Here is a 16,759-nt window from a genome sequence, read left to right as displayed (position 1 = left end):
GGCTAGCAAAAAAATGGGGTCTTTTCCTACCAAAGGACTTAGCCATGGTAGATCACTCTATGCTGGACTCCTACAATCCACTACTAAGGGCTGACCACAAAGGCATGTACAACTTTTAGCTGATCCAAAATACAACAGCTAAGTTCCCAAATGGGATGGATCATTGAGAGTACAGCTCACCTGTACAGTTTTCACTACAGTGGCTCCCTCATCCAGTTATGGATCTGGTTTAAGGTCCCAGAGCTCTCCTTTTGTAACCACTCAATGGACTTAAGCTGACTACCTCAGGGGCTGTCACTTTCTTTTTGCACCCCACTGTGAATACTATAATTACTTGCACTTTTTCAGCTGACTGAGCCCTGGGTAAAACTGTCAGGCATCAAATACCTAGCATTGTCAGCAACAGGCCTACAGCTGTGGAATTCCCTAACACAAGAGATCAGGATGAGTTTGTGGCTTGTCTCTTTGCAAGCACAACACAAGATACACCTCTTTGTGGAGGCCTTCCCTAAAAAAAAGAACCTACAAATGGCCAGTGAATTTTTTCTTCCCTTTAGGAATCTTTGTCTTAGAATGACCCAAAGGTCTACCACCTAACAGGAGTAGAAAAGAAGGTCCATAACTGGATATGGTTAGGAGAGAATGTGAACCATAGTTAGCCAAAAGCATAAAAACAAAAGCAATTATTTAAGTATAGCAGAAGCAGAAAGCCTACATGAGAATCAATAGATCTACCCGATCACTAGGCAACCCAAGGCACAATTGAGGAAGGGCAGAACGTTGCGAAAAAGCTAAATTATTTCTCAGCATCACTCATAATCGGAGATGATGTTGGGGAGGTCTGACTTAACCATGAGATGCTGGCCTATTCCAGTGCCTAATTTCCTGCTGAAAGAAGAGTCTGGAGCCCAGTTTAGCGAAATAGCAAAAATTCACCCCTTCTCACCAAATAAATGACTGGAGGGAAGTTGCATAGGCAGATGAGGTCCACTCAGGCTTCTTAGCTTTGTCTTCTGTCTTATCCATTTTGAGAGCCTGGCTGTCTGCTTTTGTAGTATAAGCCAAACTAAATCCATGTGTTGCCTAGAAATATTATACAATACAACTGAGAGCAAAAACCCTTTGAACAAATTCATTTCAACTACCATAAAGACAGGAAATTCTACTATAGCCATGTCTTTTTACATTTTCTGTGTCCTCCACCTTCAAGTGACCAGTTCAATTCTTTGAAAGGCCAAAAGCAATTGTTCACACAATTATTACAAAATAATGTATGAGCACATTGAATGTAGAGAAAAAGCACTCCTTTTAGAATGTCTAACTGCAATAATCTAACCTCTAAATAGGTTTCTGTGGCAAAATGTTGTCCAGATGAGCTGTATTTAAACTTTTACTTTGTTCTGCAGATGAAAAGTAGAAGTAGATGTTAAATGTAACCAATGAACAAAGATCAAGATATACAGTACTCCCAATCTTGGTTTAACCGCAATTGTAAGATTTGCATAACAAACACAAGTAATTTATCCCAGAGTAAACTGTTCTGTCCTATTATCATTTAGTTTTTATGTAGTGGAAGGCTTTTTGTTGGCTGAAGAAAAAAACATCCTGGGAGAATTTATTTGTCTAACATACACTATAATTGCAGTACATATTACATCAGATTTGTTTTCTATTATATTGTGACTCACAATATTTCATCTGATGGAATGCAATAGTATGAACAAATCCTATTCTAAAATTACCAGATACTTAAGAAGAACATAGCAGCAACACTAATGGATGCAAGTCTTGGCTCTCCTTACTTAAGAGTACACGAGGTTTTCTTGCTTTATGTTTGTTCTGAAGAGTTCACTGTTGGAGAGCTTGAAAAGCTTGTTTCAGAATGTAATTTCCTTGGCAGAAATTCAAAGTACTCAATTAGTGAACAGTTAATCCCAAGTAGTTTTCCCTTTACCTTGGCCCACAGCCACACATTTCCATTGTAGAAAATGTGTTTGTGAAAGAAACATTCAATATTCTAAGCTTTGCGTGCACAGTGCATTTATATGTAAAGTATCTGAAGCTCTGAACTGATTAATAACAAATTCAGTTTATATTGTGGTAGAATAGCACATCAACTACAATTATAGAATTATGAGGCCAAGAACTTTATTTGAAGTATTTTAATTAGTCTATAATTTTTTATTCTAAAATTTCGTGTAATTATTGAATTTCAATGTTTAGCTATAGTAACTGATTCCTTATCTAACAAGAAGACTGCAGAATGTTTTTTCAAATTCTCCATGACTTCATTCCTTATTTTAGTCTTATGTAGCCTTAATTTTTCTATGCCATACAAATAGTCTTACATTGAAAGAGCATTCTGGTTGGGCTCATGAAAAGTGCTACAGAAGAGCTAAGTACTGTTATTTTTATTATTGTACAGTTAAGCACTTAAGTCAGGAAATGACCAAATGAAAGTTGTGAATGCATAACCTTAACTCTGCCCACTTGTATGACTGCACTAAGCTACAATCTTTAATATACATCACACATTGTATTATTAGATAAATGGTATGGCACACTATTTTCCATAATCATAGATCCAGAAAAACATATAGAAAGAAAGGGCTTTAGTCTTCAGCACTTTAAAACTCGGATGCCTTTCAATAAATTTCAAATAGTGAATGAAAATTCCATAATTTGGAACTAATTAACTAGACATCTCACATCCATGTAGCCCACATGTCTGCCACATCCTGCTGGGGAAGGCACAAAGACTTTCTTCCCCAGTTGTGAAACCTTCACGGCAGTGGTTCTCAACCAGGGGTATGCAGAGGTCTTCTGGGGGAACATCACCTCATCTAGATATTTGCCTAGTTTTACAACAGGCTACATAAAAAGCACTAGCAAAATCCATACCAACTAAAATTTCATACAATGACTTTTTATGTTATATTATATGGTAACATAAAGTGCATATACGTCCAGTATTACACATGTGTTTTATGTCATTTACTGATGCATGCAAGCATGTTAATGATGTTGCAGTTGTCATGATGTGCATGCACTTGCAATGTAAAAATGGATAGATGTTTAAAATGAGGAAGCGGTAGTGGCAACAGTGAAAATTTTAAGAAATTGAAAATGACCGGGGGAAAAAAAAATCAACCCATTGTCAGTTCTGCAAGGAATATATTGCTTTTGAATTCACATCTACAAATACTGATCCACCTCAAGCTTTGTGTTTCTTTTGCGGAGAAACTCTATCAACTAATAGTATAAAGCTGGCGCATTTGCAATGACATTTGAAGATAAAACACCCTATGCATAAGGGTAAGCCAGTAGAATTTTTTCAAAGAAAGTTTTATGAGTTCCAGACTTGCCAGCTTAAAATGAAAAAAGCTTCAACTATTTCTACAAAATCACTTGAAGCTTCAAATAAAGATCATTTGGCCCATTTGACATCTGAGTTCAAGTCACATTTCCACAACATTCAACACTACCCAGCTCAGCTCGACTGAGTAAGAAACACATTCATTTTGTTAGATGTTAGCAGCATTCTGCCAATCAGCAATCTTCTTAAGCTGTCCTCAGACCTAGTTTGCAAATGAAGTTTAATGACTCCACACTAACCCAGTTCTGGTGTTTAGTACAGAAAGAGTACACTGACCTTGGGAACCATGTTTTGGATGTTGTTACACCTTTTGGGTCAATATCTCTTTGTGAAGTATCATTTTCTGCTATGACTGCCATCAAAAACAAAGAGTAGAAGTAGTCTCAAGGTGGAGAATAACTTAATTGTTGCTGTTGTTTCACTGCCTCCCAGAATGACAAAGCTCACAACTGAAAAACAGGCTCAGGTATCACACTGAAACGTAAGTACAATATTTATATTCCAATTGATTTTATTTGATAATTGTATGGTAAAAATGAGAAAGTAAGCAATTTTTCAGTAATAGTGTGCTCTGACACTTCTATATTTTTGTGTGATTTTGTAAGCAAGTAATTTTTAAGTGAGATGAAACTTGGGGATACGCAAGACAAATCAGACAACAGAAAGGGGGTACAGTAGTCTGGAAAGGTTGAGAGCCACGGCCTTAAGGTGTTCCTGAGTGGGTGTCTTCTAATAGATTCTCCCACAGCTGAGGGAAAGCCATGAAACCTACCTTCAGTTTTGGAGCTCCTAAGGTGCACTGGAGTGGGGTTCACTTCTGCACACTCACTTATATATAACAGTTTAAATTCTGTTTTAAAATGTAATCAAATTTAGGTGGAGGGGAGGGTGTGTGCTTACACATAATTGACCTGCACACACATCCCACCTGCCAATCTGCCACATAATTCTAAAGTCATTCCTAAAAGAGACAAAAGTCAAAAGACTGCTTGTATTTTACACTTAGGAGTTTGGCAGCTTGGAGGTCACCAAGACTTCCCAGCCATGCCGCTTTCTCCCAGCTATGCCCTCTACATTGGGAGCTGGCATAGGAACTGCTACAGCAACCCTGCACTAACAGAGGATTTAGGGAGCTGGTTCTGCTGCCTTCCTAGCTGCCTTTCAGCAGCCAGAGTGAGGGCTGTGACCGGACCCAGTGTGAGCATCTGATTTAGGAGGCGCCATCAGAAATAATAATGATTTTAAGGTTTTGTCTCTTTAATTGCATAAGTTAACACATTTATATTACTAATAATGCTTTCCTTTATTAAAAGTCAGTCATCTTAAAATTCCAATTTGCTATTTATGCACTACATCCAAGCTAAGACACAAAAAGTAATCAATGGAAATAAATGAAATCCCTTTCTTATTTTTTAAATGGACATTTTCATTTTCAGGTCATCCTTGCTTCTGTGTTTAGATTTCAAACACTGCAAGGGAACGTTTATCTTAAAACAATTGTTCTGATTTGTTTTTAAATACAGTAATATTTCTATTAGTTTTTATTTTTTTATTATTTTTACAACAAGATAACAACAGATAGCCAGAGTAGCATTGTATATCAATAATGAGGTGAAATGTAATGAGATAACTAGCAATGCAATGGATGCCTCACCCAAAATAAATGGGAGGATAATCAATAGTGCATCTGAGATAGGGCCGGATAATCTTCATCCTAGAATATTAAGGGATATTGGAGTGATATTGCTAGCCCCCGTTTAGCGATAATTTTTAATAAATTTGTTAGTTTAACATCTGTAGTATGCAAAGTCATGCATGAAGAATTACTGGTTAAATTGGAAAAATGGGGATCGAAATGAAAATCCAGAGGTGGATAAGGAGCTGGTTAAAGGGGGAGACTTCAGAGGTATTGAAGGGGGGGGAACTGGTTGGAGGGAGGGTTACCAGTGTCCTCAGGTTCGGTTTTTGGGTCCGATTTTTTTTTATCTATTTATTGGGAGATTTGGATGACCTTGTAAACTGGAGTATTAGTAACAGGATGAAAATCAAATAGTGAGAAGTGTAAGGTGCATTTTTAGGGATGACTAACAGAATTTTAGTTTAAGCTTTAAATATATCAGAGGATAAATACCAGGGAAGGAGAGGAAATTATTCAGCTCAGTGCTAATGTGGACACGAGGACAGATATATATAATAAATCAGTCAGTCATTCAGGGCTTGAAATTCACTGGTAAATAGTACAATGGGTCAATGATATGATATAACCGGCCTGCATCTAGCAGGAGGTCAGACTAGATGATCATAATGGTCCCTTCTGATCTTGAATTCTATGATTCTATGATTTTTCCAATATTTAAATCTGGCGACAGCTTACCTTACAATTGTAATCAAAAACTTGAAGTGTTCACTTTATGGAAAAAGTTATCAAATCGAACTCTATGAAGTTGTTCTTTCAGATTGCTTTGGATATCTGTTATACATAGGCTTGGCAGAATTTGCTTTTTTTTTAAAAATATATATAATTTCAACAGATAATATGGACATTAAAGAGTTTTTCATTTATTTAAATTTTCACCAGTGTGCAAAATTATGGGTTTTAAGCATATTTTTGATTTTATCTATTTCAATTTTCACTATTATTATGGAGGAGGGGTCAGACAATTATTTAATGGCAGTAGACAATAACATTCAAAAAGTTAATGTTTTTTAAAGCAAATCTTTCCGTTGATATATCTCGTAAGTAGCCTTTTCAATTCAACAAGTATAATTCTGCGATTTCTCTTTTCATATATATGCGTGCAGTATAGGAATAAAAACAAAAATATGCATCAAAAATAATAATAAAAAAAATTCAATTTTCCCTCTCGACACTCATTCACTCACCCACCAACTTTACAATGGTGAAATCAACCTAGATGGTGAATTCAGCAAATTTTCCATTTTTATGAAAAATACAAAAATAGCATATTGTGGTGACATTTATAAAAAGAGAGGTGATTTCAGATATTGGAAGGCATATCAAGTTTAATTTTTCTGCTTCTTTCAAACCAAATACTTTATCCAAATTTTCAGCATTTTTCTCCTGTTGAAAATGAATTGAAATTGAATTTTCAGTTGTTTGAAGGGTAAGTAAAAAATCATCCTTTTCTGATTATTCTCAAGGCTAAGATATATGTGTCAGACTTATGATAGGCCACAGTGTTTTTTGGTTGCTATCAGAATTCATATGCATAATAGGTATAGTTCAAATGAACTCAATTCCTGTAGTCTACATGTAATAGTTTCTAATAAGCATGAGCAAAGATACTTCCCTCATTGCTGAAAGTTGAACCCATTTCAAAAAAATCAAATTGAAAAATAGTTTGACTTGTTTTCAGCTTTTCTCCTTCCTTCCCACAATGGTTTGGCATGAAGTCACATAAAATTACTTCCAGAAATAGTGGGGGAAGTTAGCAGCAGTCAGAAAAATGATCGCCAATTTGGTTGAAAAACAGTTTATTGCCTTATTGCAAAGCTAATCTTCTGCTGGTCTCAGCAGGGTGACCAGACATCCCGATAAAATCGGGACTGTCCCAATTTTGAGGAGTTTGTCCCACATCCCGACCGGAGTACGGTTGGGACGCCATTTGTCCCGATATTTTGTTTCCTGGTCTTTGGCGGCAATTCGGAGGAGAGACCTTTGGTCGCTGACAGTCTTCAGTGGTATTTTGGCAGCAAGGTTTATTACCAGCCGCCGAAATACCGCCGAAGACCGTCCGCAACTGAAGGACTCTCTGCCGAATTGCCACCAAAGTCCCGGACGGGTGCGTGTAAACCCCGCCCTCCCCCGTGGTGGTCCCGATTTTTCCCCTTAACATCTGGTCACCCTAGGTCTCAGCCACTATGCAATTCTCTTTAGGGAGACTTTTTGCAGGTTGTTTGTTTTTCTTGCCAAATCTCCTAGTGAATGATACTTACACAAAAAAAACCCTACAGAACACTGGCATTTTCCAGCGTTGACCCAGCCAAATGTGCACAGCATCCAGAGTTTTAACAAAGCTGGCAGTTTTACTTATGGATGGTCCATGATTTTGGTGTCAACACTCTGAGTTCAAGCCTGCATGCTGAAAAGTGAGGTGCAGAGACACAAAACACCAGTGTTAGCCACCCAGGATTTGCTTAGTACCTGACTTTGTAGGTGGCTGGTGGAAGGTTGTTGGGGTATATGTTGTCTTCCTCTCCAAAAAAAATTCTGAGCTGGAACCACTTGGTGGAGAGGGTCTGGGGCAAGGAGAGGTGGGGCACAGATGGCGAGAAGGGAGTGCGGGGTGGGGGATCCTCTGGAGTAGGGGGAGACAGCAAGAGTGGGGTGGGAAGGGCTGTTGAAGAGGGGGGAAGGTCTGGAGCAGGCAGCAGGACACGGGGTAGGAGTGGGAGTCAGGACATCATTACCTAGTTTTGGACAGAGAAGTGGGGGAGGGGGGTCCAGAGAAGCGTTGCTTCTTGCAAAAGACTAACCCAATCCCATATTGTTTTTTACAATGTGATGTTATCACATATATGGATAATTTGTATAGGTTATTTAATATGTAGATCTGTAACTCCTCAACCCTAAAAAGTAATACAAGTTCTATGTGTAGGTGTGAATCATGTGCATTAATTAGGTCAGTGGTTTTGAAACTATTCACCAACACAGCCCTCTTTTATCAAAGGAAATAAACCAGGAAGGGGTGGAGTCAAGGCAATAATAGAAAACAGATGACAATTTCCCTATCTTTCGGGTGAGATGAGGGTAAGCAGAGCCTCCATCTGAGCAGCCAGGGAGAGGCATGCATTTCTATGTAGATTAAAAGTTGACTTTTTAACTTGAAATTCTCTCACGCGCACACACTGGCAGAGAAGAAGTGGGGAGTTTAAAAGTCAAGGGACAGACTGAAAAACATTCAATGTTTTTATTTTTAAACTCATGATTTTCCAGGGTCTGGGACGCATGACTTTTGATTACTTTAAGGTTGGCAATACTGAAAATGGGGCCAGATCCTCTACCTCAGTGCTAAGATGCATGGGAATAGGAGTCCAGGGGTAGCCAGAACTCTACGCTTCAGTGATCCTGAGATCATGGAATAGCTGGAACAGCCTGTTGTAACATACTGGGGCTGAATTAGATCCTGGCCACCCCTGGGACTGGGGGAGTTTGATTAGGACTCTCCACCTCCCCTCAGGTCCCACACTGAGCAAGGACCTGGCCCAGAGTTCTTTTGGGGGTACAGCAATTTAAGTACAAGCTTGAACGTGCTGAACATAGCTGTAATTGTTGTTTTCCATTTCTCTCTCAGCATAAGGCACAGAAATACAGGATCAAAAGTTTTGGTAAAGTTTTGCAAAAATAACTAGTGCTTCAGTGAGTACTTTAATTTTTGGGTGCTTAATTTCATACCTCCAAGCATTTAAAGTGGCTAAAATGGGACACAGCACCACTCAGATTTAGAGCAGGCACCCCTCCTTCTACAGAAGGGCAGCCAGGTCAAACCTGCATGGCGCTGCAACCCCATGTGCCAGGTTGCAACACTACTGGGTTTGGGAGCCCTCTCAAATAAGGTCCCTGGAGCAAATCTGTCCCTCTTTCTCCCCCCCCACCCCACTCCATGTGGCAAATGTTCTCCTTTAACTGGGACAGGGAGTCAAAATGAGACATTTTCTGCAAACCCCAAGACAGTTGGGAGATCTGCAATCTTATAAGGTCCACTCTGTAAATGCTGGGCATATGCTGTCTTAAGATGCCTCAGAATTACACCTATAAATTTCCTAGACACAGAGACAGAACAAATAAATATTAATATCAGCATTTAATGACAACACTGGGAAGAAGTTGGCAAAATAACTGTTAGAAGCAGGGCCTTAGGTATTCTATATCCCCCAAATTTGCTATGGAATCCTCCACTTGCTACAAAATTATGTTGTAGAATCAAAACTTCCATTGAAAAAAAATGTTTCATGCTTTTCTTTGTGAAGAAACTTTTATAATGGGAAATACTGAAGCTTTCTCTTCTGGGTCGAAACAATAGATCATTAGTGACTGAAAATTATTACCAGCTGACAACTAGATGACCTAAATGAAATTAAGTTGGTGATCTCACTCCAGTTCCTACTATACAAGTCTCCACAGTATATTTTTAAAAAGCCAGCCATCCCAATTGCCACATGTTGGCAGGATCAGTAGAGGGGTAAAGGACTGAGTAGGTTTGGAGAGTGAACTATCCTCTCTCTAATGGTGATTCAGGGAGTTGGCGTGATGACATGAGGAGAAGATTGTATTTATTTTCTGATTAGAAAACTTCAGCCTCCGGAGTAGAAAGTCTGACACCTGTTACCAGCACTAAATTCACTCAAAAGAAAAAAACAGGCATGTTTTAAATTATTTCCAAAGTGTATGTTTGGATAGGATACTCACACATGTCTGGACAATCTTGATCAGACAGAGCCTCTTTTCATAAAGTTCTTCTTATAAGTGAAGGTCATTACTTGGCCCAACAGTGTAGCTTTGACCTTTATTACATCATTAGTGAGGTCAAAGAGGCTATAACTAATGGATAAAACAAAAACATTCCCTCCCAACAAATATTTTCAGTTAGACTAAGAAATGCCTAATTTATATAATAAGGAGGGTCTTTTTTACTATGTGTTTTAGTTTTAACTCAGACTTGGCATCTCTCAGCTCTATCCTGGATAAGTCTCTGTTTTCTGTTTATTCCTATTGCATGCCTTGTTTCACTGATCAGCTCCCTAAGATACCAGCCCTGGAAACATTTACACGTGTATTTTACTTTGTTCACAAGAACTTTAAACATTTGCTGTACATCCAAATGGAAGCATAGGCAGAGTTTTTTATTTTAGTTTTGGAGTGGAGAAGTTGTGTTATACATTAAATAAAATTGAGAAGTCCAGTTCATAAATACATAAAGCAGCAATCCTGTCTTTCCAACCAAGGAGCTGTGTTTCCATTTACTTGTCTTATTGTACTTCTAGACAGTCATCATTACAGGTCCAGAATAAACTTCTAAGGAATTACATTTCTGACAGCTTCACAGATCATAGCAGGTTCATAAGAAAATACTCTAAATCTAATGCCTTGCCAGCTAGGTTGCTAAAAAACTGGCAACCAGTTTTTCTAATAAATAGCATGATTGGTCAGGAGACCAAAATAAATTAGCAGTGACTGAATTCCTCAGGGCTTGGATTTGGTCATAATGTGCAATGACTCCATATAAGAATTATCCTTTTTGGGTAGAAGAGGATTTTTGAGTAGATGTCTGTGAGTTTGAGAGTCACGTACGCATACACCTTTGGTTTTAATAAAGACTTTGTTTTCTTCTTCCCGTAGATATACTGTAATCTGAGTTTAGAGTGCCATTTCACTATAAAGCCCTGTTAATTCTTTCATTAGGAAACATCTGAAAATGAAATAAAACAAAGTGAAGAATACAGTATCCGGTTAGTGAAAAGATATAGCTTTCTAGTCACTTTGGCCCAGATCCTCAAAGGTGTTTGGGCACCTAAATTCCAGTTGGAATTAGGCACTTAAATACCTCTGAGGATGTATGCCTTTGTTCCCAATGTCCCATTCCTGCCTAACTTATTGCTACACTTGCATCCACTGTACAAATAGAACTAGAGCAAGTGGTGACCTGGGTGCATTATTTTTTTTAAATAAATGTTGGGTCAACAAATATAGCAACCACTCTGCCTGAGGTGCAGATTTTTACTTCTCTGCCTAAATCATGTACATAGTTGTTGTTTTTTGTTGTTGGTTGGTTTGTTTGGTTTTGGGGTTTTTTTGGGGTTGGTTTGTTTTTTTCGGGAGGGTCCTGAAAATGTTGGGGATATAAAAGCAAAACCTGCAAACTTACATACATATACTCTGCAATACCATTATTTCATTCACAGGATTTCAAAGCATTTTACAAGCATTAGTAAATTAAATCTCAACACCTCTGAGAGATAAGTAGGTAAGAGTTATCCGTTCTACAGAAGAGGATACTGAGGCAAAAAACAGGAAAGTTACTTACTCAAGGTCCTACAGCAAACCAGTGCCAGAGATGGGAATATAGACCCAGATTGAACAAGTTCCTTAAGCTTATGCATAACTTTAAATATGTGAGCAGTTCCAACAAAGTCTATGGGATTATTCATGTGCACTAAAGTTACACACATATTTAAGTACCGCACACTGCTGAATCAGGGCCATAATGCATGAATCCTGACTGCCGCTTCCCACTGTAACTAGTAGGCATCATGATAACTATCATTTCATCTCAAGTTTGCACTTGGATTTAAGTTGGTATATAAGGAGACTACTGGTAGGTTGTATAGCTTTTTGCCTTCGGTCAGTCCAGCTGTAATATCTGAAAGGTGTAGTTTCATGAACCAAAAGCCTTTTACTTTGGTCACCAATGAAACTAATAAAAATACTGTCGGGTTTTGTTTTTTACTGTTTTATTAGTAAATTTACATTTCAATTACTTGGGGAATTCCTTTCCTCTGACAATAACTTTGAACACGTAAACAGAAAAAACATTGGTCCTTGGTTATCTTCTTCCTTATATTTTTACAGAAAACAACTGGCACCCCAAAGTCATCAAAAATTATCAGTGATGGCAAACCCTACTCTTGTCTTTGGTGCACCTAAATGGAAAAGCAAAGGTAGAGAGGTTTCTTTACAAACAATACTTATGTTCTGAGGATTCTAGGTTTCCTGCTAAATAGGCCTATTAATCAACTGTCCTATCTGTGAATATTAAGGTTGTGATATACACTGGTCACTGAAAGATCCCATGCAGTTCAATTAATTCTCATACATGTAAAGAACTGCATATAAATACTACAACCTACAGAAATGAATGAAGGGTAAGGACTTAATTTAGAGAGAGAGCCTTAAATGTTAATCAAAGGAAAATCTTTCATTCTATTTCTAGTTATTACCTTTTTACTTTCATTAAAAGTTCTCGTTATTTCTGTTTTTGTTTAAAAGAAAAGCTAAGAAACAAGCTAGTGTCATTTATATGTTCCACGGGAAAGAATATAGTGAGATCAAACTTTTTGCATTTAAGAATAATACAGTATAAATACTTCACAAGCCTATTATGTGTAGTAAAACTGAAACAGCTCTTACCAGATTGCAAATTCTATTTTTAGACAGAATTACTCTAGTGCAAGATGGCAGGAAACATATCATTCTCCTTCAGCACTATTTTCCAAATACCCCCATGTTAAACTAAAGTCTAACTTTGCTCTGCCTTGTTTTCACAAGAGGACCCATTCAGTACCATGTGCTCCTTTTCAGCTGTCAATAAACAGAAGCAGCGAATTCCCCAGGGCTTCACGAAGCTAGTTAGGCATAGCCATTCGGTTTTTCAGGAAAACAGGGCATTCATTGCAGAGAGTTCCCAAGGAGCCGATACAAAGAGATCAAAGACCCACCTCTTCTCCTTCATTGTTTTCACTAGGCCTGGCCCAGATGAACAGCGACAGGTTTCCTCAAGACAAGGAAAGGGCCCTACAGACCACCTCAGGGTTCATTCAAATTCATCTGCTTCCTACATTCCAGTGACAGTGCAGAATGCTAACCGTGACAAACTCACACATTCAGACAGCATAACATACTGCCCACTAGTTCATCCAAGGTAAGAAAGAAAAACAAGCTCCAAGGGAAGTTACTTACTTCCCTGGTCAGTCAAACTTCAATAAGTGTCTGACATTTCATAAATAAACTATCTCTTTTCTTAATTTCCCAGGTTAAGGCTACTAGTCAGAGTTATTTGCTGTCTTGTTAATTTATCATATTAAAATTTCATTATGACCTTGGTTTTCAGTTTACTTCCCAAAGTTTGTTGACACTGTTACTGATGTTCGAGCTGTGGGCATGTTCGTCTGTATTATGTGTCTGTGAAATTTTCTGTAGAATACACCCCTTGCAGCAGATTTGTGTTCTAAGATTTCTAAGAACTTGAGATTTCTTCTTTATTATTATGTTTCTAGTCATCACGTTTAGGAGGATAACCTTGAAAATGTGACTGGACTCTGCACACAACATGAAACAAGCCCCAAGAGATGTGAACTGTGTCATTCTGGAACCTAAAGGAAACATCTTAATACATCAACTGAACTATTTTTACTGCTAATCATTTTAGCAGAACCATCCAGCTAATTCACTTAACCCAAAATGCCTCCATCGAAGCCTCAAACCCGAAATTGTCCCCTGACCAGTGGCCAAATCCTCCTGTCTCCCCACTGATAAATGCCAGTGCTACCAATGTTATGATGTCAATACAAACATCAGTATCATATCAAAATCTGAAAATGTGGAAAATGTAAAATACATGTAATTTAATATCAAAATACATGAGGCTACTACACTGTTTCTTATTCATTTTCATATTTAATATTTCAAGAAATCTCTAGTTTTTATTTAAGCTGCTGCAGAACTTTCAGTTCACTGCACCAGAGTGTTGCAGAACTCAGGGGACTGTGCAGCAGAATTTGGATCCAACTTGATGCACCATATACATATTGGTGTAACGAATGATGTTACCCTCACCCATTAGCATCACCTTCTGTTTTGTATACCTTTTATTTAAAAAGATATCAATGTACTGTCACTGGGTCCTTCAACTACTCTCTTTCCTATAGCATTCCCTACATGTGGCAAGATTCATCCTGATCTTTGCTGCCAGAAAGCTGCAGAGGCAAGCATCCTACCCTGAAAATGCAGTGTTCCCAGTGAAAATTGCCCTGGTTCTTGATAGTCTCCCTGCAGCCCCTAGGGTGTCAAATAACAGTGATGAAATTGACTCATCTTGTTAATTTCACTCTGCTGCAGTATGTGAAAGACAGAAGCACAAGAAGAGCACTGTCAGTCAGCAGGCTTAGGAAGACAGCAGAGCATTGTTTTATATTCAGTTCTCTCTAAGACAGTTATCTTCGCAACCATTTTAATTAAAACTTAGATTCTGCAAACGCTGATGGCTCTCACTCAGGGAAGCTTCCTACTCATCCAGGGGAGTGGATTTTTTCAAGTTCTGTATATACCTATCTAGATTCTTATGCTATGCCCATCACTGTGTCATCTGAGTGTCTCACAAACTTATTAAAGTGACTACGAGAAGAATGTGTCTTTCTCTTTGCACCCCATTGTTTTAGAGGATGTGCATATGTGCGCATGCACATGTATTTAATATGAATTTTGTTGAGTTACATAAGAAAGGCTTGGTGTGAGGTTCACGGTCTTCCTGATCTCTTTTGGAGATAACTCCATAGTGGTGAACCAGCGGCAGAGAAAGCTTTCTCCTGCACATGCAAGTTTCACTGCTGAACTTGACAGTTCCATTGCCCAGAGGTGAAAGTAAGCCGGTACGGCTTCTTCGGTGGTGATTTAAAGGGCCCAGGGCTCCAGCCATTGCGGGGAGCCCCGGGCCCTTTAAATTACCGCCAGAGCTCCAGCAGCTGGGCTCGGGTGGGGATTTAAAGGTCCCGGAGCTCCGGCCCCTGTGGGGAGCCCTGGGCCTTTAAAGTGCTGCCCGAGCCCCGCTCCTAGAGCTCTGGCGGCACTTTAAAGGGCCCGGGGCTCCCCGCAGTGGACGGAGCCCCGGGACCTTTAAATGACTGTGGGAGCCCTACCGCCGCTACCCCAGTGGCAACAGGGCTCCGGAGGCGATTTAAAGGGCCCAGGGCTCCCCGCAGCAGCTGGAGCCCCGGGCCCTTTAAATCGCCTCCAGAGCCCTGCCGCCACTATCCTAGCCCTAGCCCTGTCACCCCAGGGTAGTGGCAGCAGGGCTCCCGCGGTGATTTAAAGGGCCCAGAGCTCTGCGGTAGCCAGAGCCCCAGGCCCTTTAATTCACCCCTGAGCCCCGGGGCTCCCAGCCGCCTCTGCAGCTGTTAGCTCCAGGGTGATTTAAAGGCCCTGGGACTCCCAGCCATAACCGGAGCCCCAGGGCCGTTAAATATTGAAAGGCCCCGCCCCTTCCAGTTGAGGCCACGCCCTGCTCAGGACTCCAGCGTACCGGTAAGTCCTTTAAGTTACTTTCACCCCTGCCATTGCCCCAATGGACTGGAGCCCTATGATCATGTAGAGTAGCCACACCCTCAGAAAGCTGGGGCCAGTCCCATAATGGGCTTAGAAAAAGAGGAAAGGAACCTTGAATTTGACGTGATACTCACTAAGGGCTTGTCTACACTGGCACTTTACAGTGCTGCAACTTTTTCACTCAGGGGTGTGAAAAAACACCCCCTGAGCGCTGCAAGTTTCAGCACTACATGGCACTGTAGACAGTGCTACAGCACTGGTAGCTGCTCCCCTCATGTGGGTGGTTTTCTTACAGCGCTGGGAGAGCTCTCTCCCAGTGCTGGTGCCGCGACTACACAGCCACGTTTAACATGGCTAGTGAAGACATACCCTAAGAAGCTAGGAAAGGATGGCCTTGGTGTTAAGCGGGGTGGGCCTAGAACACCAAAAATCCAGGTTCTAGTCCCTGCTCTGTCATAAAAGTCCTGTATGATCTTGGGCAAGCCACTTAGTGTCTGTGTGCCTCAATTCCCCATCTACAAACTGGGGAGAATAGCACTTCCCTACCTCACAGAGGTGTTGGGAGGATAACTACCTTAATGACAGAAAGGCATTTAGATATTACTGTGATGAAGGTCATATAAATACACAGAAAAGAGTAGAGAACTGAAGTAATGTGCATGTGCTGCTGAGAAAGAATCTGTTGTGTTCTGAACCAGCTGAAACTTTCTAAGTTAGCAATTTAAGTCCTAGGTACAGTATATTACAAGAATGAGGCCTCGAGATCATGAATGTATGGATCACCGTGGACAAGTCTAATCCAGGAGGTTTCTTGAGCAAACCTTCCAATTTTGTTCATTAGAAGAGTAGGGTTCTTAGGCGCTCTGGCAATACAAATAATAATAATGTAATTATAATACATATGATAAGGGTTAGCACAGTTGAATTGGGGGCAAACAGATTAGTCATGCTTTTATTACTCATTATACTTAGCTGTGACTGGGAACTATGTGTCAACAATTGAGCAATACATGTTGGCAAGCTCTCTGCCCCGTGGCAGATCTGGTTTAGAACTAATGCTCCAAACACGGACCACTATTTGTGCCAGCCTATCATGACACAAACAAAAGTCTCTGCTTCCAGGAAAACAATCTTTGGAGCAGAAGCAAAAGCAGCAGCATTATGATGTCAATTACAAATCAGAAAAACAAGATGCTAGGAGTCCAAAACCGGGAGTTTTCCTTGTTACACACCATATCGCCAAGTATATACATACATTATAAATCTTTATGTCTGAAGTTTTCCTATACTTGCTAAAGAGCACTAAATCATCCACCAATGTCTCC

The 16,759-nt window shown here is 39.7% G+C and overlaps 1 protein-coding gene across 4 annotated transcripts in view; it reads right to left on the bottom strand.

Annotated features, from left to right (window-relative positions):
- PLAGL1 (PLAG1 like zinc finger 1) overlaps window positions 1-16,759 on the bottom strand; it is a 78,351-nt gene that overhangs the window by 31,508 nt on the left and 30,084 nt on the right. The window contains exon 1 of one of the 4 annotated variants that reach the window (XM_039529983.1): window positions 9,807-10,025. The exons of the other annotated variants lie outside the window; for them this stretch is intronic. The gene's annotated coding sequence lies outside the window, so the exon portion shown is untranslated. Of the gene's footprint in view, window positions 1-9,806; window positions 10,026-16,759 lie in introns of those variants that run through there. 4 annotated transcript variants of the gene reach the window in all.

Source organism: Mauremys reevesii, linkage group 3 (genome assembly GCF_016161935.1).
Source record: "Mauremys reevesii isolate NIE-2019 linkage group 3, ASM1616193v1, whole genome shotgun sequence".
NCBI classification, from domain to species: domain Eukaryota; kingdom Metazoa; phylum Chordata; order Testudines; family Geoemydidae; genus Mauremys; species Mauremys reevesii.
Note: the sequence above shows the minus strand (reverse complement) of the source record. Positions and strands in the feature narration are given on the sequence as shown.